The sequence below is a fragment of the Carcharodon carcharias genome, assembly GCF_017639515.1.
Source record: "Carcharodon carcharias isolate sCarCar2 chromosome 27 unlocalized genomic scaffold, sCarCar2.pri SUPER_27_unloc_1, whole genome shotgun sequence".
Classification (NCBI taxonomy): domain Eukaryota; kingdom Metazoa; phylum Chordata; class Chondrichthyes; order Lamniformes; family Lamnidae; genus Carcharodon; species Carcharodon carcharias.
In genome coordinates this window covers 793,630-819,668 of record NW_024470624.1, presented here as the reverse complement: position 1 = coordinate 819,668, position 26,039 = coordinate 793,630, and the positions used below count along the sequence as shown (strand labels likewise).

Here is a 26,039-nt window from a genome sequence, read left to right as displayed (position 1 = left end):
TCATTCCATCTGCTGACTCACCAGCGGGTTCACACCGGGGAGAGTACATTCACCTGTTCTGAGTGTGGAAAAGGATTTAGTGATTCATCCTCCCTGCTGTCTCACCAGCGAGTTCACACCGGGGAGAGGCCATTCACCTGCTCTGACTGTGGGAAGAGATTCACTCAGTTATCCCAACTGCAGAGACACCAGCGAGTTCACACCAGGGAAAGGCCGTTCATCTGCTCTGAGCGCAGGAAAGGATTCACTTGGTCATCCCATCTGCTGACACACCAGCAAGTTTACATTGGGGAGAAGCCGTTCACCTTCTCCAAGTGTGAGAAGGGACTCAGTGATTCATCTGAGCAGCTGAGACACCAGCGAGTTCATACCGTGGTGAATCTGTTCAGCTGCTCTGAGTGTAGGAAGGGATTAATTCTGTCATCTCACCTTAGAGACCCCAGCGAGTTCACAGCGGGGAGAGGCTATTCACCTGCTCTAGGTGTGGGAAGAGATTCCTCGGTTGTGTTACCTGCTGGCACACCACCTGAGGAGAGGCCATTCACCTGCTCTGAGTGTGGAAAGAGATTCACTGATTTATCCGCCCTGCGGATGCATTGGCGAGTTCACACCGGTGAGAGAGCCATCACCTTCTCTGAGTGTGGGAAGGGATTCACTCAGTTATCCCACCTGCAGAGACACCAGCGAGTTCACACCGGGTAGAGACCGTTCACCTTCTCTGAATGTGGAAAGAGATTCACTGATTTATCCGCCCTGCGGATGCATCAGTGAGTTCCCATTGGGGAGAGACCATTCACTTGTTCTGAGTGTGGGAAGGGATTTAGTGATTCATCCTCTCTGCTGACTCACCAATGAGTTCACAAGGAGGAGAGACCATTCACCTGTTCTGAGTGTGTAAAGGGATTAATTCTGTCATCTGAACTGTAGAGACACCAGCGAGTTCACACCGGGGAGAGGCCATTCACCTGCTCTGAGTGTGCGAAGGGATTCACTCAGTTATCCCACCTGCAGATACACCAGCGAGTTCACACCGGGGAGAGGCTATTCACCTGCTCTGATTGTGGGAAGGGATTCATTCAGTTCTCCCACCTGCAGAGACAGCAGTTAGTTCACACCGGGGAGAGACCATTCACCTGTTCTTAGTGTGGAAAGGGATTTAGTGATTCATCTTCCCTGCTCACTCACCAGTGTGTTCACAGCGGGGAGAGGCCATTCACCTGCTCTGAGTGTGGAAAGAGATTCGCTGCTTTATCTGCCCTGCGGATGCATCAGCGAGTTCACACCAGGGAAAGACCATTCACCTGTTCTGAGTGTGGAAAGGGATTTAGTGATTCATCCTCCCTGCTGACTCACCAGCGAGTTCACACTGGGTAGAGCCCATTCACCAGCTCTGAGTGTGGAAAGGGATTAATTCTGTCATCACACCTGCAGAGACACTAGCGATTTTACACCGGGGAGAGGTTATTCACCTGTTCTGAGTGTGGGAAGGGATTCAGTCAGTCGTCCCACCTGCTGAAGCACCAGACAGTTCACACCGGGGAGAGGCTATTCACCTGCTCTGATTGTGGGAAGGGATTCATTCAGTTCTCCCACCTGCAGAGACAGCAGTCAGTTCACACCGGGGAGAGACCATTCACCTGTTCTTAGTGTGGAAAGGGATTTAGTGATACATCTTCCCTGCTCACTCACCAGTGAGTTCACAGCGGGGAGAGGCCATTCACCTGCGATGAGTGTGGGAAGCGATTCACTCGGTTGTGTGACCTGCTGGCACACCACCTGGGGAGAGGCCGTTCACCTGCTCTGAGTGTGGAAAGAGATTCACTGATTCATCTGCCCTGTGGATGCATCGGCGAGTTCACCCCGGGGAGAGACCTTTCACCTGCTCAGAGTGTGGGAAGGGATTCACTCAATTATCCCACCTGCAGTGACACCAGCGAGTTCACACTGGGGAGAAAACCTCCACCTGTTCTGATTGTGAAAGGGATTCACTCAGTTATCCCACCTGCAGTGACAGCAGCAAGTTCACACTGGGGAGAAACTCTTCACCTGTTCTGAGTGTGAAAGGGATTCGCTCAGTTATCCCACCTGCAGAGACATCAGCGAGTTTACACCGGGGAGAAGCTGTTCACCTGCTCTGAGTGTGGGAAGGGATTCACTCAATTATCCCAACTGCAGAGACACCAGCGAGTTCACACTGGGGAGAGACCCTTCACCTGTTCTGAATGTAAACGGGATTCACTCAGTCATCCCAACTGCAGAGACACCAGCGGGTTCACACTGGGGAGAGGCCATTCACCTGATCCGTGTGTGGGAAGGGATTCACTCGGTCGTCCCACCTGCAGAGACAGCAGCGAGTTCACACTGGGGAGAGACCCTTCACCTGTTCTGAGTGTGAAAGGGATTCACTCAGTTATCCCACCTGCAGAGACACCAGCCAGTTTACACCGGGGAGAGGCTGTTCACCTGCTCTGAGTGTGGGAAGGGATTCACTCGGTTGTCCCACCTGCTGAGGCACCAGACAGTTCACACTGGTGAGAGGCTGTTCAGCTGCTCTGAGTGTGGAAAGGGATTAATTCTGTCATCTCACCTTAGAGTCACCAGCGAGTTCACAGCGGGGGAAGGCCATTCACCTGCTCTGAGTGTGGGAAGGGATTCAGTCGGTCGTCCCACCTACTGAGGCACCAGACAGTTCACACTGCGGAGAGGCCGTTCACCTGCTCTGAGTGTAGGAATGGATTCACTTGGTCATTCCATCTGCTGAGACACCATCGAGTTCACTCCGGGGAAAGACTGTTCACGCGCTTTGAGTGTGGAAAGTTATTCGCTGCTTTATCCGCCCTGCGGATGCATCAGCGAGTTCACACCGGGGAGAGACCTTTCACCTGCTCCGAGTGTGGGAAGGGATTCACTCAGTTATCCCATTTGCAGAGACAGCAGCGAGTTCACACCAGGGAGAGACCATTCACCTGTTCTGAGTGTGGAAAGGGATTTAGTGATTCATCCTCCCTGCTGACTCACCAGTGAGTTCACACTGGGTAGAGCCCATTCACCAGCTCTGAGTGTGGAAAGGGATTAATTCTGTCATCACACCTGCAGAGACACCAGCGATTTTACACCGAGGAGAGGTTATTCACCTGTTCTGAGTGTGGGAAGGGATTCAGTCAGTCGTCTCAACTGCTGAAGCACCAGACAGTTCACACTGGGGAGAGGCCGTTCACCTGCACTGAGTGCGGGAAGGGATTCACTCGGTCGTCCCACCTGCTGAGGAACCAGACAGATCACACCGGGGAAAGGCCGTTCACCTGCTCTGTGTGTGGGAAAGGATTCACTCGGTCGTCCCACCTGCTGAGGAACCAGGCAGATCACACCCGGGTGAGGCCGTTCACCTGCTCTGAGTGTGGGAAGAGATTCACTCGGTCATCCCATCTGCTGACACACCAGCGAGTTCGCATCGAGGAGAGACCGTTCACCTGCTCCAAGTGTGGGAAGGGATTCACTGATTTATCCGCCCTGCGGATGCATCAGTGAGTTCCCATCGGGGAGAGACCATTCACTTGTTCTGAGTGTGGGAAGGGATTTAGTGATTCATCCTCTCTGCTGACTCACCAACGAGTTCACAAGGCGGAGAGACCATTCACCTGTTCTGAGTGTGTAAAGCGATTAATTCTGTCATCTGAACTGTAGAGACACCAGCGAGTTCACACCGGGGAGAGGCCATTCACCTGCTCTGAGTGTGCGAAGGGATTCACTCAGTTATCCCACCTGCAGATACACCAGCGAGTTCACACCGGGGAGAGGCTATTCACCTGCTCTGATTGTGGGAAGGGATTCATTCAGTTCTCCCACCTGCAGAGACAGCAGTTAGTTCACACCGGGGAGAGACCGTTCACCTGTTCTTAGTGTGGAAAGGGATTTAGTGATTCATCTTCCCTGCTCACTCACCAGTGTGTTCACAGCGGGGAGAGGCCATTCACCTGCTCTGAGTGTGGAAAGAGATTCGCTGCTTTATCTGCCCTGCGGATGCATCAGCGAGTTCACACCAGGGAAAGACCATTCACCTGTTCTGAGTGTGGAAAGGGATTTAGTGATTCATCCTCCCTGCTGACTCACCAGCGAGTTCACACTGGGTAGAGCCCATTCACCAGCTCTGAGTGTGGAAAGGGATTAATTCTGTCATCACACCTGCAGAGACACTAGCGATTTTACACCGGGGAGAGGTTATTCACCTGTTCTGAGTGTGGGAAGGGATTCAGTCAGTCGTCCCACCTGCTGAAGCACCAGACAGTTCACACTGGGGAGAGGCCGTTCACCTGCTCTGAGTGTGGGAAAGGATTCACTCGGTCGTCCCACCTGCTGAAGAACCAGGCAGATCACACCGGGGTGAGGCCATTCACTGCTCCAAGTGTGGGAAGGGACTCAGTGATTCATCCGAGCAGCTGAGCCACCAGCGAGTTCATACCGTGGAGAAACCGTTCACCTGCTCTGAGTGTGGGAAAGGATTCACTCGGTCGTCCCAGTTGCTGAGGCACCAGACAGTTCACGCTGGGGAGAGGCGTTCACCTGCTCTGAGTGTAGGAAGGGATTCACTTGGTCATTCCATCTGCTGACTCACCAGCGGGTTCACACCGGGGAGAGTACATTCACCTGTTCTGAGTGTGGAAAAGGATTTAGTGATGCATCCTCCCTGCTGTCTCACCAGCGAGTTCACACCGGGGAGAGGCCATTCACCTGCTCTGACTGTGGGAAGAGATTCACTCAGTTATCCCAACTGCAGAGACACCAGCGAGTTCACACCAGGGAAAGGCCGTTCATCTGCTCTGAGCGCAGGAAATGATTCACTTGGTCATCCCATCTGCTGACACACCAGCAAGTTTACATTGGGGAGAAGCCGTTCACCTTCTCCAAGTGTGAGAAGGGACTCAGTGATTCATCTGAGCAGCTGAGACACCAGCGAGTTCATACCGTGGTGAATCTGTTCAGCTGCTCTGAGTGTGGGAAGGGATTAATTCTGTCATCTCACCTTAGAGACACCAGCGAGTTCACAGCGGGGAGAGGCTATTCACCTGCTCTAGGTGTGGGAAGAGATTCCTCGGTTGTGTTACCTGCTGGCACACCACCTGAGGAGAGGCCATTCACCTGCTCTGAGTGTGGAAAGAGATTCACTGATTTATCCGCCCTGCGGATGCATTGGCGAGTTCACACCGGTGAGAGAGCCATCACCTTCTCTGAGTGTGGGAAGGGATTCACTCAGTTATCCCACCTGCAGAGACACCAGCGAGTTCACACCGGGTAGAGACCGTTCACCTGCTCTGAGTGTGGGAAGGGATTCACTCAGTTATCCCACCTGCAGAGACACCAGCGAGTTCACACCGGGTAGAGACCGTTCACCTTCTCTGAATGTGGAAAGAGATTCACTGATTTATCCGCCCTGCGGATGCATCAGTGAGATCCCATCGGGGAGAGACCATTCACTTGTTCTGAGTGTGGGAAGGGATTTAGTGATTCATCCTCTCTGCTGACTCACCAATGAGTTCACAAGGAGGAGAGACCATTCACCTGTTCTGAGTGTGTAAAGGGATTAATTCTGTCATCTGAACTGTAGAGACACCAGCGAGTTCACACCGGGGAGAGGCCATTCACCTGCTCTGAGTGTGCGAAGGGATTCACTCAGTTATCCCACCTGCAGATACACCAGCGAGTTCACAGCGGGGAGAGGCTATTCACCTGCTCTGATTGTGGGAAGGGATTCATTCAGTTCTCCCACCTGCAGAGACAGCAGTCAGTTCACACCGGGGAGAGACCATTCACCTGATCTTAGTGTGGAAAGGGATTTAGTGATACATCTTCCCTGCTCACTCACCAGTGAGTTCACAGCGGGGAGAGGCTATTCACCTGCGATGAGTGTGGGAAGCGATTCACTCGGTTGTGTGACCTGCTGGCACACCACCTGGGGAGAGGCCGTTCACCTGCTCTGAGTGTGGAAAGAGATTCACTGATTCATCTGCCCTGCGGATGCATCGGCGAGTTCACCCCGGGGAGAGACCTTTCACCTGCTCAGAGTGTGGGAAGGGATTCACTCAATTATCCCACCTGCAGTGACACCAGCGAGTTCACACTGGGGAGAAAACCTCCACCTGTTCTGATTGTGAAAGGGATTCACTCAGTTATCCCACCTGCAGTGACAGCAGCAAGTTCACACTGGGGAGAAACTCTTCACCTGTTCTGAGTGTGAAAGGGATTCACTCAGTTATCCCACCTGCAGAGACATCAGCGAGTTTACACCGGGGAGAGGCTGTTCACCTGCTCTGAGTGTGGGAAGGGATTCACTCAATTATCCCAACTGCAGAGACACCAGCGAGTTCACACTGGGGAGAGACCCTTCACCTGTTCTGAGTGTGGAAAGGGATTCACTCAGTTATCCCACCTGCAGAGACACCAGCCAGTTTACACCGGGGAGAGGCTGTTCACCTGCTCTGAGTGTGGGAAGGGATTCACTCGGTTGTCCCACCTGCTGAGGCACCAGACAGTTCACACTGGTGAGAGGCTGTTCAGCTGCTCTGAGTGTGGAAAGGGATTAATTCTGTCATCTCACCTTAGAGTCACCAGCGAGTTCACAGCGGGGGAAGGCCATTCACCTGCTCTGAGTGTGGGAAGGGATTCAGTCGGTCGTCCCACCTACTGAGGCACCAGACAGTTCACACTGCGGAGAGGCCGTTCACCTGCTCTGAGTGTAGGAATGGATTCACTTGGTCATTCCATCTGCTGAGACACCATCGAGTTCACTCCGGGGAAAGACTGTTCACGCGCTTTGAGTGTGGAAAGGTATTCGCTGCTTTATCCGCCCTGCGGATGCATCAGCGAGTTCACACCGGGGAGAGACCTTTCACCTGCTCCGAGTGTGGGAAGGGATTCACTCAGTTATCCCATTTGCAGAGAGAGCAGCGAGTTCACACCAGGGAGAGACCATTCACCTGTTCTGAGTGTGGAAAGGGATTTAGTGATTCATCCTCCCTGCTGACTCACCAGCGAGTTCACACTGGGTAGAGCCCATTCACCAGCTCTGAGTGTGGAAAGGGATTAATTCTGTCATCACACCTGCAGAGACACCAGCGATTTTACACCGAGGAGAGGTTATTCACCTGTTCTGAGTGTGGGAAGGGATTCAGTCAGTCGTCTCAACTGCTGAAGCACCAGACAGTTCACACTGGGGAGAGGCCGTTCACCTGCACTGAGTGCGGGAAGGGATTCACTCGGTCGTCCCACCTGCTGAGGAACCAGACAGATCACACCGGGGAGAGGCCGTTCACCTGCTCTGTGTGTGGGAAAGGATTCACTCGGTCGTCCCACCTGCTGAGGAACCAGGCAGATCACACCCGGGTGAGGCCGTTCACCTGCTCTGAGTGTGGGAAGCGATTCACTCGGTCATCCCATCTGCTGACACACCAGCGAGTTCGCATCGAGGAGAGACCGTTCACCTGCTCCAAGTGTGGGAAGGGATTCACTGATTTATCCGCCCTGCGGATGCATCAGTGAGTTCCCATCGGGGAGAGACCATTCACTTGTTCTGAGTGTGGGAAGGGATTTAGTGATTCATCCTCTCTGCTGACTCACCAACGAGTTCACAAGGCGGAGAGACCATTCACCTGTTCTGAGTGTGTAAAGCGATTAATTCTGTCATCTGAACTGTAGAGACACCAGCGAGTTCACACTGGGGAGAGGCCATTCACCTGCTCTGAGTGTGCGAAGGGATTCACTCAGTTATCCCACCTGCAGATACACCAGCGAGTTCACACCGGGGAGAGGCTATTCACCTGCTCTGATTGTGGGAAGGGATTCATTCAGTTCTCCCACCTGCAGAGACAGCAGTTAGTTCACACCGGGGAGAGACCATTCACCTGTTCTTAGTGTGGAAAGGGATTTAGTGATTCATCTTCCCTGCTCACTCACCAGTGTGTTCACAGCGGGGAGAGGCCATTCACCTGCTCTGAGTGTGGAAAGAGATTCGCTGCTTTATCTGCCCTGCGGATGCATCAGCGAGTTCACACCAGGGAAAGACCGTTCACCTGTTCTGAGTGTGGAAAGGGATTTAGTGATTCATCCTCCCTGCTGACTCACCAGCGAGTTCACACTGGGTAGAGCCCATTCACCAGCTCTGAGTGTGGAAAGGGATTAATTCTGTCATCACACCTGCAGAGACACCAGCGATTTTACACCGAGGAGAGGTTATTCACCTGTTCTGAGTGTGGGAAGGGATTCAGTCAGTCGTCCCACCTGCTGAAGCACCAGACAGTTCACACTGGGGAGAGGCCGTTCACCTGCTCTGAGTGTGGGAAAGGATTCACTCGGTCGTCCCACCTGCTGAGGAACCAGGCAGATCACACCGGGGTGAGGCCATTCACTGCTCCAAGTGTGGGAAGGGACTCAGTGATTCATCCGAGCAGCTGAGCCACCAGCGAGTTCATACCGTGGAGAAACCGTTCACCTGCTCTGAGTGTGGGAAGGGATTCACTCGGGCGTCCCAGTTGCTGAGGCACCAGACAGTTCACGCTGGGGAGAGGCGTTCACCTGCTCTGAGTGTCGGAAGGGATTCACTTGGTCATTCCATCTGCTGACTCACCAGCGGGTTCACACCGGGCAGAGTACATTCACCTGTTCTGAGTGTGGAAAAGGATTTAGTGATTCATCCTCCCTGCTGTCTCACCAGCGAGTTCACAGCGGGGAGAGACCATTTAGCTGCTCTGACTGTGGGAAAGGATTCACTCGGTCATCCTACCTGCTGACACACCAGCGAGTTCATACCGGGGACTGACTGATGTGCTCAGAATGTGGGAGAGATTCACTTGGTGGTGTGATCTGCTGGCACACCAGCGGGTTCACACTGGGGAGAGGCCGTTCACCTGTTCCGCGTGTGGGAAGGGATTCACTCGGTCGTCCCACCTGCAGAGACACCAACGGGTTTACACCGGGGAGAGGCCATTCACCTGCTCTGAGTGTGGGAAGGGATTAATTCTGTTGTCCCACCTGCAGAGACACCAGCGATTTTACACTGGGGAGAGGCCATTCACCTGCTCTGATTGTGGGAAGGGATTAATTCTGTCATCTCACCTTAGAGACATCAGCTAGTTCACAGCACGGAAAGACCATTCACCTGCTCTGAGTGTGGGAAGGAATTCACTCAGTTACCCCACCTGCAGAGACACCAGCGAGTTCACACCGGGGAGAGGCCATTCACCTGCTCTGACTGTGGGAAGAGATTCACTCAGTTATCCCAACTGCAGAGACACCAGCGAGTTCACACCAGGGAAAGGCCGTTCATCTGCTCTGAGAGCAGGAAAGGATTCACTTGGTCATCCCATCTGCTGACACACCAGCAAGTTTACATTGGGGAGAAGCCGTTCACCTTCTCCAAGTGTGGGAAGGGACTCAGTGATTCATCCGAGCAGCTGAGACACCAGCGAGTTCATACCGTGGTGAATCTGTTCAGCTGCTCTGAGTGTGGGAAGGGATTAATTCTGTCATCTCACCTTAGAGACACCAGCGAGTTCACAGCGGGGAGAGGCTATTCACCTGCTCTGAGTGTGGGAAGAGATTCCTCGGTTGTGTTACCTGCTGGCACACCACCTGAGGAGAGGCCATTCACCTGCTCTGAGTGTGGAAAGAGATTCACTGATTTATCCGCCCTGCGGATGCATTGGCGAGTTCACACCGGTGAGAGAGCCTTCACCTTCTCTGAGTGTGGGAAGGGATTCACTCAGTTATCCCACCTGCAGAGACACCAGCGAGTTCACACCGGGTAGAGACCGTTCACCTGCTCTGAGTGTGGGAAGGGATTCACTCAGTTATCCCACCTGCAGAGACACCAGCGAGTTCACACCGGGTAGAGACCGTTCACCTTCTCTGAATGTGGAAAGAGATTCACTGATTTATCCGCCCTGCGGATGCATCAGTGAGTTCCCATCGGGGAGAGACCATTCACTTGTTCTGAGTGTGAGAAGGGATTTAGTGATTCATCCTCTCTGCTGACTCACCAATGAGTTCACAAGGAGGAGAGACCATTCACCTGTTCTGAGTGTGTAAAGGGATTAATTCTGTCATCTGAACTGTAAAGACACCAGCGAGTTCACACCGGGGAGAGGCCATTCACCTGCTCTGAGTGTGCGAAGGGATTCACTCAGTTATCCCACCTGCAGATACACCAGCGAGTTCACACCGGGGAGAGGCTATTCACCTGCTCTGATTGTGGGAAGGGATTCATTCAGTTCTCCCACTTGCAGAGACAGCAGTTAGTTCACACCGGGGAGAGACCATTCACCTGTTCTTAGTGTGGAAAGGGATTTAGTGATTCATCTTCCCTGCTCACTCACCAGTGAGTTCACAGCGGGGAGAGGCCATTCACCTGCGATGAGTGTGGGAAGCGATTCACTCGGTTGTGTGACCTGCTGGCACACCACCGGGGGAGAGGCCGTTCACCTGCTCTGAGTGTGGAAAGAGATTCACTGATTCATCCGCCCTGTGGATGCATCGGCGAGTTCACCCCGGGGAGAGACCTTTCACCTGCTCAGAGTGTGGGAAGGGATTCACTCAATTATCCCACCTGCAGTGACACCAGCGAGTTCACACTGGGGAGAAAACCTTCACCTGTTCTGATTGTGAAAGGGATTCACTCAGTTATCCCACCTGCAGTGACAGCAGCAAGTTCACACTGGGGAGAAACTCTTCACCTGTTCTGAGTGTGAAAGGGATTCACTCAGTTATCCCACCTGCAGAGACACCAGCGAGTTTACACCGGGGAGAGGCTGTTCACCTGCTCTGAGTGTGGGAAGGGATTCACTCAATTATCCCAACTGCAGAGACACCAGCGAGTTCACACTGGGGAGAGACCCTTCACCTGTTCTGAATGTAAACGGGATTCACTCAGTCATCCCAACTACAGAGACACCAGCGGGTTCACACTGGGGAGAGGCCATTCACCTGATCCGTGTGTGGGAAGGGATTCACTCGGTCGTCCCACCTGCAGAGACAGCAGCGAGTTCACACTGGGGAGAGACCCTTCACCTGTTCTGAGTGTGAAAGGGATTCACTCAGTTATCCCACCTGCAGAGACACCAGCCAGTTTACACCGGGGAGAGGCTGTTCACCTGCTCTGAGTGTGGGAAGGGATTCACTCGGTTGTCCCACCTGCTGAGGCACCAGACAGTTCACACTGGTGAGAGGCTGTTCAGCTGCTCTGAGTGTGGAAAGGGATTAATTCTGTCATCTCACCTTAGAGTCACCAGCGAGTTCACAGCGGGGGAAGGCCATTCACCTGCTCTGAGTGTGGGAAGGGATTCAGTCGGTCGTCCCACCTACTGAGGCACCAGACAGTTCACACTGGGGAGAGGCCGTTCACCTGCTCTGAGTGTAGGAATGGATTCACTTGGTCATTCCATCTGCTGAGACACCAGCGAGTTCACTCCGGGGAAAGACTGTTCACGCGCTTTGAGTGTGGAAAGGTATTCGCTGCTTTATCCGCCCTGCGGATGCATCAGCGAGTTCACACCGGGGAGAGACCTTTCACCTGCTCCGAGTGTGTGAAGGGATTCACTCAGTTATCCCATTTGCAGAGACAGCAGCGAGTTCACACCAGGGAGAGACCATTCACCTGTTCTGAGTGTGGAAAGGGATTTAGTGATTCATCCTCCCTGCTGACTCACCAGCGAGTTCACACTGGGTAGAGCCCATTCACCAGCTCTGAGTGTGGAAAGGGATTAATTCTGTCATCACACCTGCAGAGACACCAGCGATTTTACACCGAGGAGAGGTTATTCACCTGTTCTGAGTGTGGGAAGGGATTCAGTCAGTCGTCTGAACTGCTGAAGCACCAGACAGTTCACACTGGGGAGAGGCCGTTCACCTGCACTGAGTGCGGGAAGGGATTCACTCGGTCGTCCCACCTGCTGAGGAACCAGACAGATCACACCGGGGAGAGGCCGTTCACCTGCTCTGAGTGTGGGAAGCGATTCACTCGGTCATCCCATCTGCTGACACACCAGCGAGTTCGCATCGAGGAGAGACCGTTCACCTGCTCCAAGTGTGGGAAGGGATTCACTGATTTATCCGCCCTGCGGATGCATCAGTGAGTTCCCATCGGGGAGGGACCATTCACTTGTTCTGAGTGTGGGAAGGGATTTAGTGATTCATCCTCTCTGCTGACTCACCAACGAGTTCACAAGGAGGAGAGACCATTCACCTGTTCTGAGTGTGTAAAGCGATTAATTCTGTCATCTGAACTGTAGAGACACCAGCGAGTTCACACCGGGGAGAGGCCATTCACCTGCTCTGAGTGTGCGAAGGGATTCACTCAGTTATCCCACCTGCAGATACACCAGCGAGTTCACACCGGGGAGAGGCTATTCACCTGCTCTGATTGTGGGAAGGGATTCATTCAGTTCTCCCACCTGCAGAGACAGAAGTTAGTTCACACCGGGGAGAGACCATTCACCTGTTCTTAGTGTGGAAAGGGATTTAGTGATTCATCTTCCCTGCTCACTCACCAGTGTGTTCACAGCGGGGAGAGGCCATTCACCTGCTCTGAGTGTGGAAAGAGATTCGCTGCTTTATCTGCCCTGCGGATGCATCTGCGAGTTCACACCAGGGAAAGACCATTCACCTGTTCTGAGTGTGGAAAGGGATTTAGTGATTCATCCTCCCTGCTGACTCACCAGCGAGTTCACACTGGGTAGAGCCCATTCACCAGCTCTGAGTGTGGAAAGGGATTAATTCTGTCATCACACCTGCAGAGACACTAGCGATTTTACACCGGGGAGAGGTTATTCACCTGTTCTGAGTGTGGGAAGGGATTCAGTCAGTCGTCCCACCTGCTGAAGCACCAGACAGTTCACACTGGGGAGAGGCCGTTCACCTGCTCTGAGTGTGGGAAAGGATTCACTCGGTCGTCCCACCTGCTGAGGAACCAGGCAGATCACACCGGGGTGAGGCCATTCACTGCTCCAAGTGTGGGAAGGGACTCAGTGATTCATCCGAGCAGCTGAGCCACCAGCGAGTTCATACCGTGGAGAAACCGTTCACCTGCTCTGAGTGTGGGAAGGGATTCACTCGGGCGTCCCAGTTGCTGAGGCACCAGACAGTTCACGCTGGGGAGAGGCGTTCACCTGCTCTGAGTGTCGGAAGGGATTCACTTGGTCATTCCATCTGCTGACTCACCAGCGGGTTCACACCGGGCAGAGTACATTCACCTGTTCTGAGTGTGGAAAAGGATTTAGTGATTCATCCTCCCTGCTGTCTCACCAGCGAGTTCACAGCGGGGAGAGACCATTTAGCTGCTCTGACTGTGGGAAAGGATTCACTCGGTCATCCTACCTGCTGACACACCAGCGAGTTCATACCGGGGACTGACTGATGTGCTCAGAATGTGGGAGAGATTCACTTGGTGGTGTGATCTGCTGGCACACCAGCGGGTTCACACTGGGGAGAGGCCGTTCACCTGTTCCGCGTGTGGGAAGGGATTCACTCGGTCGTCCCACCTGCAGAGACACCAACGGGTTTACACCGGGGAGAGGCCATTCACCTGCTCTGAGTGTGGGAAGGGATTAATTCTGTTGTCCCACCTGCAGAGACACCAGCGATTTTACACTGGGGAGAGGCCATTCACCTGCTCTGATTGTGGGAAGGGATTAATTCTGTCATCTCACCTTAGAGACACCAGCTAGTTCACAGCACGGAAAGACCATTCACCTGCTCTGAGTGTGGGAAGGAATTCACTCAGTTACCCCACCTGCAGAGACACCAGCGAGTTCACACCGGGGAGAGGCCATTCACCTGCTCTGACTGTGGGAAGAGATTCACTCAGTTATCCCAACTGCAGAGACACCAGCGAGTTCACACCAGGGAAAGGCCGTTCATCTGCTCTGAGAGCAGGAAAGGATTCACTTGGTCATCCCATCTGCTGACACACCAGCAAGTTTACATTGGGGAGAAGCCGTTCACCTTCTCCAAGTGTGGGAAGGGACTCAGTGATTCATCCGAGCAGCTGAGACACCAGCGAGTTCATACCGTGGTGAATCTGTTCAGCTGCTCTGAGTGTGGGAAGGGATTAATTCTGTCATCTCACCTTAGAGACACCAGCGAGTTCACAGCGGGGAGAGGCTATTCACCTGCTCTGAGTGTGGGAAGAGATTCCTCGGTTGTGTTACCTGCTGGCACACCACCTGAGGAGAGGCCATTCACCTGCTCTGAGTGTGGAAAGAGATTCACTGATTTATCCGCCCTGCGGATGCATTGGCGAGTTCACACCGGTGAGAGAGCCTTCACCTTCTCTGAGTGTGGGAAGGGATTCACTCAGTTATCCCACCTGCAGAGACACCAGCGAGTTCACACCGGGTAGAGACCGTTCACCTGCTCTGAGTGTGGGAAGGGATTCACTCAGTTATCCCACCTGCAGAGACACCAGCGAGTTCACACCGGGTAGAGACCGTTCACCTTCTCTGAATGTGGAAAGAGATTCACTGATTTATCCGCCCTGCGGATGCATCAGTGAGTTCCCATCGGGGAGAGACCATTCACTTGTTCTGAGTGTGAGAAGGGATTTAGTGATTCATCCTCTCTGCTGACTCACCAATGAGTTCACAAGGAGGAGAGACCATTCACCTGTTCTGAGTGTGTAAAGGGATTAATTCTGTCATCTGAACTGTAGAGACACCAGCGAGTTCACACCGGGGAGAGGCCATTCACCTGCTCTGAGTGTGCGAAGGGATTCACTCAGTTATCCCACCTGCAGATACACCAGCGAGTTCACACCGGGGAGAGGCTATTCACCTGCTCTGATTGTGGGAAGGGATTCATTCAGTTCTCCCACTTGCAGAGACAGCAGTTAGTTCACACCGGGGAGAGACCATTCACCTGTTCTTAGTGTGGAAAGGGATTTAGTGATTCATCTTCCCTGCTCACTCACCAGTGAGTTCACAGCGGGGAGAGGCCATTCACCTGCGATGAGTGTGGGAAGCGATTCACTCGGTTGTGTGACCTGCTGGCACACCACCGGGGGAGAGGCCGTTCACCTGCTCTGAGTGTGGAAAGAGATTCACTGATTCATCCGCCCTGTGGATGCATCGGCGAGTTCACCCCGGGGAGAGACCTTTCACCTGCTCAGAGTGTGGGAAGGGATTCACTCAATTATCCCACCTGCAGTGACACCAGCGAGTTCACACTGGGGAGAAAACCTTCACCTGTTCTGATTGTGAAAGGGATTCACTCAGTTATCCCACCTGCAGTGACAGCAGCAAGTTCACACTGGGGAGAAACTCTTCACCTGTTCTGAGTGTGAAAGGGATTCACTCAGTTATCCCACCTGCAGAGACACCAGCGAGTTTACACCGGGGAGAGGCTGTTCACCTGCTCTGAGTGTGGGAAGGGATTCACTCAATTATCCCAACTGCAGAGACACCAGCGAGTTCACACTGGGGAGAGACCCTTCACCTGTTCTGAATGTAAACGGGATTCACTCAGTCATCCCAACTACAGAGACACCAGCGGGTTCACACTGGGGAGAGGCCATTCACCTGATCCGTGTGTGGGAAGGGATTCACTCGGTCGTCCCACCTGCAGAGACAGCAGCGAGTTCACACTGGGGAGAGACCCTTCACCTGTTCTGAGTGTGAAAGGGATTCACTCAGTTATCCCACCTGCAGAGACACCAGCCAGTTTACACCGGGGAGAGGCTGTTCACCTGCTCTGAGTGTGGGAAGGGATTCACTCGGTTGTCCCACCTGCTGAGGCACCAGACAGTTCACACTGGTGAGAGGCTGTTCAGCTGCTCTGAGTGTGGAAAGGGATTAATTCTGTCATCTCACCTTAGAGTCACCAGCGAGTTCACAGCGGGGGAAGGCCATTCACCTGCTCTGAGTGTGGGAAGGGATTCAGTCGGTCGTCCCACCTACTGAGGCACCAGACAGTTCACACTGGGGAGAGGCCGTTCACCTGCTCTGAGTGTAGGAATGGATTCACTTGGTCATTCCATCTGCTGAGACACCAGCGAGTCCACTCCGGGGAGAGACTGTTCACGCGCTTTGAGTGTGGAAAGGTATTCGCTGCTTTATCCGCCCTGCGGATGCATCAGCGAGTTCACACCGGGGAGAGACCTTTCACCTGCTCCGAGTGTGGGAAGGGATTCACTCAGTTATCCCATTTGCAGAGACAGCAGCGAGTTCACACCAGGGAGAGACCATTCACCTGTTCTGAGTGTGGAAAGGGATTTAGTGATTCATCCTCCCTGCTGACTCACCAGCGAGTCCACACTGGGTAGAGCCCATTCACCAGCTCTGAGTGTGGAAAGGGATTAATTCTGTCATCACACCTGCAGAGACACCAGCGATTTTACACCGAGGAGAGGTTATTCACCTGTTCTGAGTGTGGGAAGGGATTCAGTCAGTCGTCTGAACTGCTGAAGCACCAGACAGTTCACACTGGGGAGAGGCCGTTCACCTGCACTGAGTGCGGGAAGGGATTCACTCGGTCGTCCCACCTGCTGAGGAACCAGACAGATCACACTGGGGAGAGGCCGTTCACCTGCTCTGAGTGTGGGAAGCGATTCACTCGGTCATCCCATCTGCTGACACACCAGCGAGTTCGCATCGAGGAGAGACCGTTCACCTGCTCCAAGTGTGGGAAGGGATTCACTGATTTATCCGCCCTGCGGATGCATCAGTGAGTTCCCATCGGGGAGAGACCATTCACTTGTTCTGAGTGTGGGAAGGGATTTAGTGATTCATCCTCTCTGCTGACTCACCAACGAGTTCACAAGGAGGAGAGACCATTCACCTGTTCTGAGTGTGTAAAGCGATTAATTCTGTCATCTGAACTGTAGAGACACCAGCGAGTTCACACCGGGGAGAGGCCATTCACCTGCTCTGAGTGTGCGAAGGGATTCACTCAGTTATCCCACCTGCAGATACACCAGCGAGTTCACACCGGGGAGAGGCTATTCACCTGCTCTGATTGTGGGAAGGGATTCATTCAGTTCTCCCACCTGCAGAGACAGAAGTTAGTTCACACCGGGGAGAGACCATTCACCTGTTCTTAGTGTGGAAAGGGATTTAGTGATTCATCTTCCCTGCTCACTCACCAGTGTGTTCACAGCGGGGAGAGGCCATTCACCTGCTCTGAGTGTGGAAAGAGATTCGCTGCTTTATCTGCCCTGCGGATGCATCAGCGAGTTCACACCAGGGAAAGACCATTCACCTGTTCTGAGTGTGGAAAGGGATTTAGTGATTCATCCTCCCTGCTGACTCACCAGCGAGTTCACACTGGGTAGAGCCCATTCACCAGCTCTGAGTGTGGAAAGGGATTAATTCTGTCATCACACCTGCAGAGACACCAGCAATTTTACACCGGGGAGAGGTTATTCACCTGTTCTGAGTGTGGGAAGGGATTCAGTCAGTCGTCCCACCTGCTGAAGCACCAGACAGTTCACACTGGGGAGAGGCCGTTCACCTGCTCTGAGTGTGGGAAAGGATTCACTCGGTCATCCCACCTGCTGAGGAACCAGGCAGATCACACCGGGGTGAGGCCATTCACTGCTCCAAGTGTGGGAAGGGACTCAGTGATTCATCCGAGCAGCTGAGCCACCAGCGAGTTCATACCGTGGAGAGACCGTTCACCTGCTCTGAGTGTGGGAAGGGATTCACTCGGTCGTCCCAGTTGCTGAGGCACCAGACAGTTCACGCTGGGGAGAGGCGTTCACCTGCTCTGAGTGTAGGAAGGGATTCACTTGGTCATTCCATCTGCTGACTCACCAGCGGGTTCACACCGGGGAGAGTACATTCACCTGTTCTGAGTGTGGAAAAGGATTTAGTGATTCATCCTCCCTGCTGTCTCACCAGCGAGTTCACAGCAGGGAGAGACCATTTAGCTGCTCTGACTGTGGGAAAGGATTCACTCGGTCATCCTACCTGCTGACACACCAGCGAGTTCATACCGGGGACTGACTGATGTGCTCAGAATGTGGGAGAGATTCACTTGGTGGTGTGATCTGCTGGCACACCAGCGGGTTCACACTGGGGAGAGGCCGTTCACCTGTTCCGCGTGTGGGAAGGGATTCACTCGGTCGTCCCACCTGCAGAGACACCAACGGGTTTACACCGGGGAGAGGCCATTCACCTGCTCTGAGTGTGGGAAGGGATTAATTCTGTTGTCCCACCTGCAGAGACACCAGCGATTTTACACTGGGGAGAGGCCATTCACCTGCTCTGATTGTGGGAAGGGATTAATTCTGTCATCTCACCTTAGAGACACCAGCTAGTTCACAGCACGGAAAGACCATTCACCTGCTCTGAGTGTGGGAAGGAATTCACTCAGTTACCCCACCTGCAGAGACACCAGCGAGTTCACACCGGGGAGAGGCCATTCACCTGCTCTGACTGTGGGAAGAGATTCACTCAGTTATCCCAACTGCAGAGACACCAGCGAGTTCACACCAGGGAAAGGCCGTTCATCTGCTCTGAGAGCAGGAAAGGATTCACTTGGTCATCCCATCTGCTGACACACCAGCAAGTTTACATTGGGGAGAAGCCGTTCACCTTCTCCAAGTGTGGGAAGGGACTCAGTGATTCATCCGAGCAGCTGAGACACCATCGAGTTCATACCGTGGTGAATCTGTTCAGCTGCTCTGAGTGTGGGAAGGGATTAATTCTGTCATCTCACCTTAGAGACACCAGCGAGTTCACAGCGGGGAGAGGCTATTCACCTGCTCTGAGTGTGGGAAGAGATTCCTCGGTTGTGTTACCTGCTGGCACACCACCTGAGGAGAGGCCATTCACCTGCTCTGAGTGTGGAAAGAGATTCACTGATTTATCCGCCCTGCGGATGCATTGGCGAGTTCACCCCGGGGAGAGACCTTTCACCTGCTCAGAGTGTGGGAAGGGATTCACTCAATTATCCCACCTGCAGTGACACCAGCGAGTTCACACTGGGGAGAAAACCTTCACCTGTTCTGATTGTGAAAGGGATTCACTCAGTTATCCCACCTGCAGTGACAGCAGCAAGTTCACACTGGGGAGAAACTCTTCACCTGTTCTGAGTGTGAAAGGGATTCACTCAGTTATCCCACCTGCAGAGACACCAGCGAGTTTACACCGGGGAGAGGCTGTTCACCTGCTCTGAGTGTGGGAAGGGATTCACTCAATTATCCCAACTGCAGAGACACCAGCGAGTTCACACTGGGGAGAGACCCTTCACCTGTTCTGAATGTAAACGGGATTCACTCAGTCATCCCAACTACAGAGACACCAGCGGGTTCACACTGGGGAGAGGCCATTCACCTGATCCGTGTGTGGGAAGGGATTCACTCGGTCGTCCCACCTGCAGAGACAGCAGCGAGTTCACACTGGGGAGAGACCCTTCACCTGTTCTGAGTGTGAAAGGGATTCACTCAGTTATCCCACCTGCAGAGACACCAGCCAGTTTACACCGGGGAGAGGCTGTTCACCTGCTCTGAGTGTGGGAAGGGATTCACTCGGTTGTCCCACCTGCTGAGGCACCAGACAGTTCACACTGGTGAGAGGCTGTTCAGCTGCTCTGAGTGTGGAAAGGGATTAATTCTGTCATCTCACCTTAGAGTCACCAGCGAGTTCACAGCGGGGGAAGGCCATTCACCTGCTCTGAGTGTGGGAAGGGATTCAGTCGGTCGTCCCACCTACTGAGGCACCAGACAGTTCACACTGGGGAGAGGCCGTTCACCTGCTCTGAGTGTAGGAATGGATTCACTTGGTCATTCCATCTGCTGAGACACCAGCGAGTTCACTCCGGGGAGAGACTGTTCACGCGCTTTGAGTGTGGAAAGGTATTCGCTGCTTTATCCGCCCTGCGGATGCATCAGCGAGTTCACACCGGGGAGAGACCTTTCACCTGCTCCGAGTGTGGGAAGGGATTCACTCAGTTATCCCATTTGCAGAGACAGCAGCGAGTTCACACCAGGGAGAGACCATTCACCTGTTCTGAGTGTGGAAAGGGATTTAGTGATTCATCCTCCCTGCTGACTCACCAGCGAGTTCACACTGGGTAGAGCCCATTCACCAGCTCTGAGTGTGGAAAGGGATTAATTCTGTCATCACACCTGCAGAGACACCAGCGATTTTACACCGAGGAGAGGTTATTCACCTGTTCTGAGTGTGGGAAGGGATTCAGTCAGTCGTCTGAACTGCTGAAGCACCAGACAGTTCACACTGGGGAGAGGCCGTTCACCTGCACTGAGTGCGGGAAGGGATTCACTCGGTCGTCCCACCTGCTGAGGAACCAGACAGATCACACCGGGGAGAGGCCGTTCACCTGCTCTGAGTGTGGGAAGCGATTCACTCGGTCATCCCATCTGCTGACACACCAGCGAGTTCGCATCGAGGAGAGACCGTTCACCTGCTCCAAGTGTGGGAAGGGATTCACTGATTTATCCGCCCTGCGGATGCATCAGTGAGTTCCCATCGGGGAGAGACCATTCACTTGTTCTGAGTGTGGGAAGGGATTTAGTGATTCATCCTCTCTGCTGACTCACCAACGAGTTCACAAGGAGGAGAGACCATTCACCTGTTCTGAGTGTGTAAAGCGATTAATTCTGTCATCTGAACTGTAGAGACACCAGCGAGTTCACACCGGGGAGAGGCCATTCACCTGCTCTGAGTGTGCGAAGGGATTCACTCAGTTATCCCACCTGCAGATACACCAGCGAGTTCACACCGGGGAGAGGCTATTCACCTGCTCTGATTGTGGGAAGGGATTCATTCAGTTCTCCCACCTGCAGAGACAGAAGTTAGTTCACACCGGGGAGAGACCATTCACCTGTTCTTAGTGTGGAAAGGGATTTAGTGATTCATCTTCCCTGCTCACTCACCAGTGTGTTCACAGCGGGGAGAGGCCATTCACCTGCTCTGAGTGTGGAAAGAGATTCGCTGCTTTATCTGCCCTGCGGATGCATCAGCGAGTTCACACCAGGGAAAGACCATTCACCTGTTCTGAGTGTGGAAAGGGATTTAGTGATTCATCCTCCCTGCTGACTCACCAGCGAGTTCACACTGGGTAGAGCCCATTCACCAGCTCTGAGTGTGGAAAGGGATTAATTCTGTCATCACACCTGCAGAGACACCAGCAATTTTACACCGGGGAGAGGTTATTCACCTGTTCTGAGTGTGGGAAGGGATTCAGTCAGTCGTCCCACCTGCTGAAGCACCAGACAGTTCACACTGGGGAGAGGCCGTTCACCTGCTCTGAGTGTGGGAAAGGATTCACTCGGTCGTCCCACCTGCTGAGGAACCAGGCAGATCACACCGGGGTGAGGCCATTCACTGCTCCAAGTGTGGGAAGGGACTCAGTGATTCATCCGAGCAGCTGAGCCACCAGCGAGTTCATACCGTGGAGAGACCGTTCACCTGCTCTGAGTGTGGGAAGGGATTCACTCGGTCGTCCCAGTTGCTGAGGCACCAGACAGTTCACGCTGGGGAGAGGCGTTCACCTGCTCTGAGTGTAGGAAGGGATTCACTTGGTCATTCCATCTGCTGACTCACCAGCGGGTTCACACCGGGGAGAGTACATTCACCTGTTCTGAGTGTGGAAAAGGATTTAGTGATTCATCCTCCCTGCTGTCTCACCAGCGAGTTCACAGCAGGGAGAGACCATTTAGCTGCTCTGACTGTGGGAAAGGATTCACTCGGTCATCCTACCTGCTGACACACCAGCGAGTTCATACCGGGGACTGACTGATGTGCTCAGAATGTGGGAGAGATTCACTTGGTGGTGTGATCTGCTGGCACACCAGCGGGTTCACACTGGGGAGAGGCCGTTCACCTGTTCCGCGTGTGGGAAGGGATTCACTCGGTCGTCCCACCTGCAGAGACACCAACGGGTTTACACCGGGGAGAGGCCATTCACCTGCTCTGAGTGTGGGAAGGGATTAATTCTGTTGTCCCACCTGCAGAGACACCAGCGATTTTACACTGGGGAGAGGCCATTCACCTGCTCTGATTGTGGGAAGGGATTAATTCTGTCATCTCACCTTAGAGACACCAGCTAGTTCACAGCACGGAAAGACCATTCACCTGCTCTGAGTGTGGGAAGGAATTCACTCAGTTACCCCACCTGCAGAGACACCAGCGAGTTCACACCGGGGAGAGGCCATTCACCTGCTCTGACTGTGGGAAGAGATTCACTCAGTTATCCCAACTGCAGAGACACCAGCGAGTTCACACCAGGGAAAGGCCGTTCATCTGCTCTGAGAGCAGGAAAGGATTCACTTGGTCATCCCATCTGCTGACACACCAGCAAGTTTACATTGGGGAGAAGCCGTTCACCTTCTCCAAGTGTGGGAAGGGACTCAGTGATTCATCCGAGCAGCTGAGACACCAGCGAGTTCATACCGTGGTGAATCTGTTCAGCTGCTCTGAGTGTGGGAAGGGATTAATTCTGTCATCTCACCTTAGAGACACCAGCGAGTTCACAGCGGGGAGAGGCTATTCACCTGCTCTGAGTGTGGGAAGAGATTCCTCGGTTGTGTTACCTGCTGGCACACCACCTGAGGAGAGGCCATTCACCTGCTCTGAGTGTGGAAAGAGATTCACTGATTTATCCGCCCTGCGGATGCATTGGCGAGTTCACACCGGTGAGAGAGCCTTCACCTTCTCTGAGTGTGGGAAGGGATTCACTCAGTTATCCCACCTGCAGAGACACCAGCGAGTTCACACCGGGTAGAGACCGTTCACCTGCTCTGAGTGTGGGAAGGGATTCACTCAGTTATCCCACCTGCAGAGACACCAGCGAGTTCACACCGGGTAGAGACCGTTCACCTTCTCTGAATGTGGAAAGAGATTCACTGATTTATCCGCCCTGCGGATGCATCAGTGAGTTCCCATCGGGGAGAGACCATTCACTTGTTCTGAGTGTGGGAAGGGATTTAGTGATTCATCCTCTCTGCTGACTCACCAATGAGTTCACAAGGAGGAGAGACCATTCACCTGTTCTGAGTGTGTAAAGGGATTAATTCTGTCATCTGAACTGTAGAGACACCAGCGAGTTCACACCGGGGAGAGGCCATTCACCTGCTCTGAGTGTGCAAAGGGATTCACTCAGTTATCCCACCTGCAGATACACCAGCGAGTTCACACCGGGGAGAGGCTATTCACCTGCTCTGATTGTGGGAAGGGATTCATTCAGTTCTCCCACTTGCAGAGACAGCAGTTAGTTCACACCGGGGAGAGACCATTCACCTGTTCTTAGTGTGGAAAGGGATTTAGTGATTCATCTTCCCTGCTCACTCACCAGTGAGTTCACAGCGGGGAGAGGCCATTCACCTGCGATGAGTGTGGGAAGCGATTCACTCGGTTGTGTGACCTGCTGGCACACCACCGGGGGAGAGGCCGTTCACCTGCTCTGAGTGTGGAAAGAGATTCACTGATTCATCCGCCCTGTGGATGCATCGGCGAGTTCACCCCGGGGAGAGACCTTTCACCTGCTCAGAGTGTGGGAAGGGATTCACTCAATTATCCCACCTGCAGTGACACCAGCGAGTTCACACTGGGGAGAAAACCTTCACCTGTTCTGATTGTGAAAGGGATTCACTCAGTTATCCCACCTGCAGTGACAGCAGCAAGTTCACACTGGGGAGAAACTCTTCACCTGTTCTGAGTGTGAAAGGGATTCACTCAGTTATCCCACCTGCAGAGACACCAGCGAGTTTACACCGGGGAGAGGCTGTTCACCTGCTCTGAGTGTGGGAAGGGATTCACTCAATTATCCCAACTGCAGAGACACCAGCGAGTTCACACTGGGGAGAGACCCTTCACCTGTTCTGAATGTAAACGGGATTCACTCAGTCATCCCAACTACAGAGACACCAGCGGGTTCACACTGGGGAGAGGCCATTCACCTGATCCGTGTGTGGGAAGGGATTCACTCGGTCGTCCCACCTGCAGAGACAGCAGCGAGTTCACACTGGGGAGAGACCCTTCACCTGTTCTGAGTGTGAAAGGGATTCACTCAGTTATCCCACCTGCAGAGACACCAGCCAGTTTACACCGGGGAGAGGCTGTTCACCTGCTCTGAGTGTGGGAAGGGATTCACTCGGTTGTCCCACCTGCTGAGGCACCAGACAGTTCACACTGGTGAGAGGCTGTTCAGCTGCTCTGAGTGTGGAAAGGGATTAATTCTGTCATCTCACCTTAGAGTCACCAGCGAGTTCACAGCGGGGGAAGGCCATTCACCTGCTCTGAGTGTGGGAAGGGATTCAGTCGGTCGTCCCACCTACTGAGGCACCAGACAGTTCACACTGGGGAGAGGCCGTTCACCTGCTCTGAGTGTAGGAATGGATTCACTTGGTCATTCCATCTGCTGAGACACCAGCGAGTTCACTCCGGGGAGAGACTGTTCACGCGCTTTGAGTGTGGAAAGGTATTTGCTGCTTTATCCGCCCTGCGGATGCATCAGCGAGTTCACACCGGGGAGAGACCTTTCACCTGCTCCGAGTGTGTGAAGGGATTCACTCAGTTATCCCATTTGCAGAGACAGCAGCGAGTTCACACCAGGGAGAGACCATTCACCTGTTCTGAGTGTGGAAAGGGATTTAGTGATTCATCCTCCCTGCTGACTCACCAGCGAGTTCACACTGGGTAGAGCCCATTCACCAGCTCTGAGTGTGGAAAGGGATTAATTCTGTCATCACACCTGCAGAGACACCAGCGATTTTACACCGAGGAGAGGTTATTCACCTGTTCTGAGTGTGGGAAGGGATTCAGTCAGTCGTCTGAACTGCTGAAGCACCAGACAGTTCACACTGGGGAGAGGCCGTTCACCTGCACTGAGTGCGGGAAGGGATTCACTCGGTCGTCCCACCTGCTGAGGAACCAGACAGATCACACCGGGGAGAGGCCGTTCACCTGCTCTGAGTGTGGGAAGCGATTCACTCGGTCATCCCATCTGCTGACACACCAGCGAGTTCGCATCGAGGAGAGACCGTTCACCTGCTCCAAGTGTGGGAAGGGATTCACTGATTTATCCGCCCTGCGGATGCATCAGTGAGTTCCCATCGGGGAGAGACCATTCACTTGTTCTGAGTGTGGGAAGGGATTTAGTGATTCATCCTCTCTGCTGACTCACCAACGAGTTCACAAGGAGGAGAGACCATTCACCTGTTCTGAGTGTGTAAAGCGATTAATTCTGTCATCTGAACTGTAGAGACACCAGCGAGTTCACACCGGGGAGAGGCCATTCACCTGCTCTGAGTGTGGGAAAGGATTCACTCAGTTATCCCACCTGCAGATACACCAGCGAGTTCACACCGGGGAGAGGCTATTCACCTGCTCTGATTGTGGGAAGGGATTCATTCAGTTCTCCCACCTGCAGAGACAGAAGTTAGTTCACACCGGGGAGAGACCATTCACCTGTTCTTAGTGTGGAAAGGGATTTAGTGATTCATCTTCCCTGCTCACTCACCAGTGTGTTCACAGCGGGGAGAGGCCATTCACCTGCTCTGAGTGTGGAAAGAGATTCGCTGCTTTATCTGCCCTGCGGATGCATCAGCGAGTTCACACCAGGGAAAGACCATTCACCTGTTCTGAGTGTGGAAAGGGATTTAGTGATTCATCCTCCCTGCTGACTCACCAGCGAGTTCACACTGGGTAGAGCCCATTCACCAGCTCTGAGTGTGGAAAGGGATTAATTCTGTCATCACACCTGCAGAGACACCAGCAATTTTACACCGGGGAGAGGTTATTCACCTGTTCTGAGTGTGGGAAGGGATTCAGTCAGTCGTCCCACCTGCTGAAGCACCAGACAGTTCACACTGGGGAGAGGCCGTTCACCTGCTCTGAGTGTGGGAAATATTCACTCGGTCGTCCCACCTGCTGAGGAACCAGGCAGATCACACCGGGGTGAGGCCATTCACTGCTCCAAGTGTGGGAAGGGACTCAGTGATTCATCCGAGCAGCTGAGCCACCAGCGAGTTCATACCGTGGAGAAACCGTTCACCTGCTCTGAGTGTGGGAAGGGATTCACTCGGTCGTCCCAGTTGC

The 26,039-nt window shown here is 53.4% G+C and overlaps 1 pseudogene; it reads left to right on the top strand.

Annotated features, from left to right (window-relative positions):
* LOC121273578 overlaps positions 1-25,338 on the top strand; it is a 32,459-nt pseudogene extending 7,121 nt beyond the window's left edge.
* The last annotated feature ends 701 nt before the right edge of the window (positions 25,339-26,039 follow it).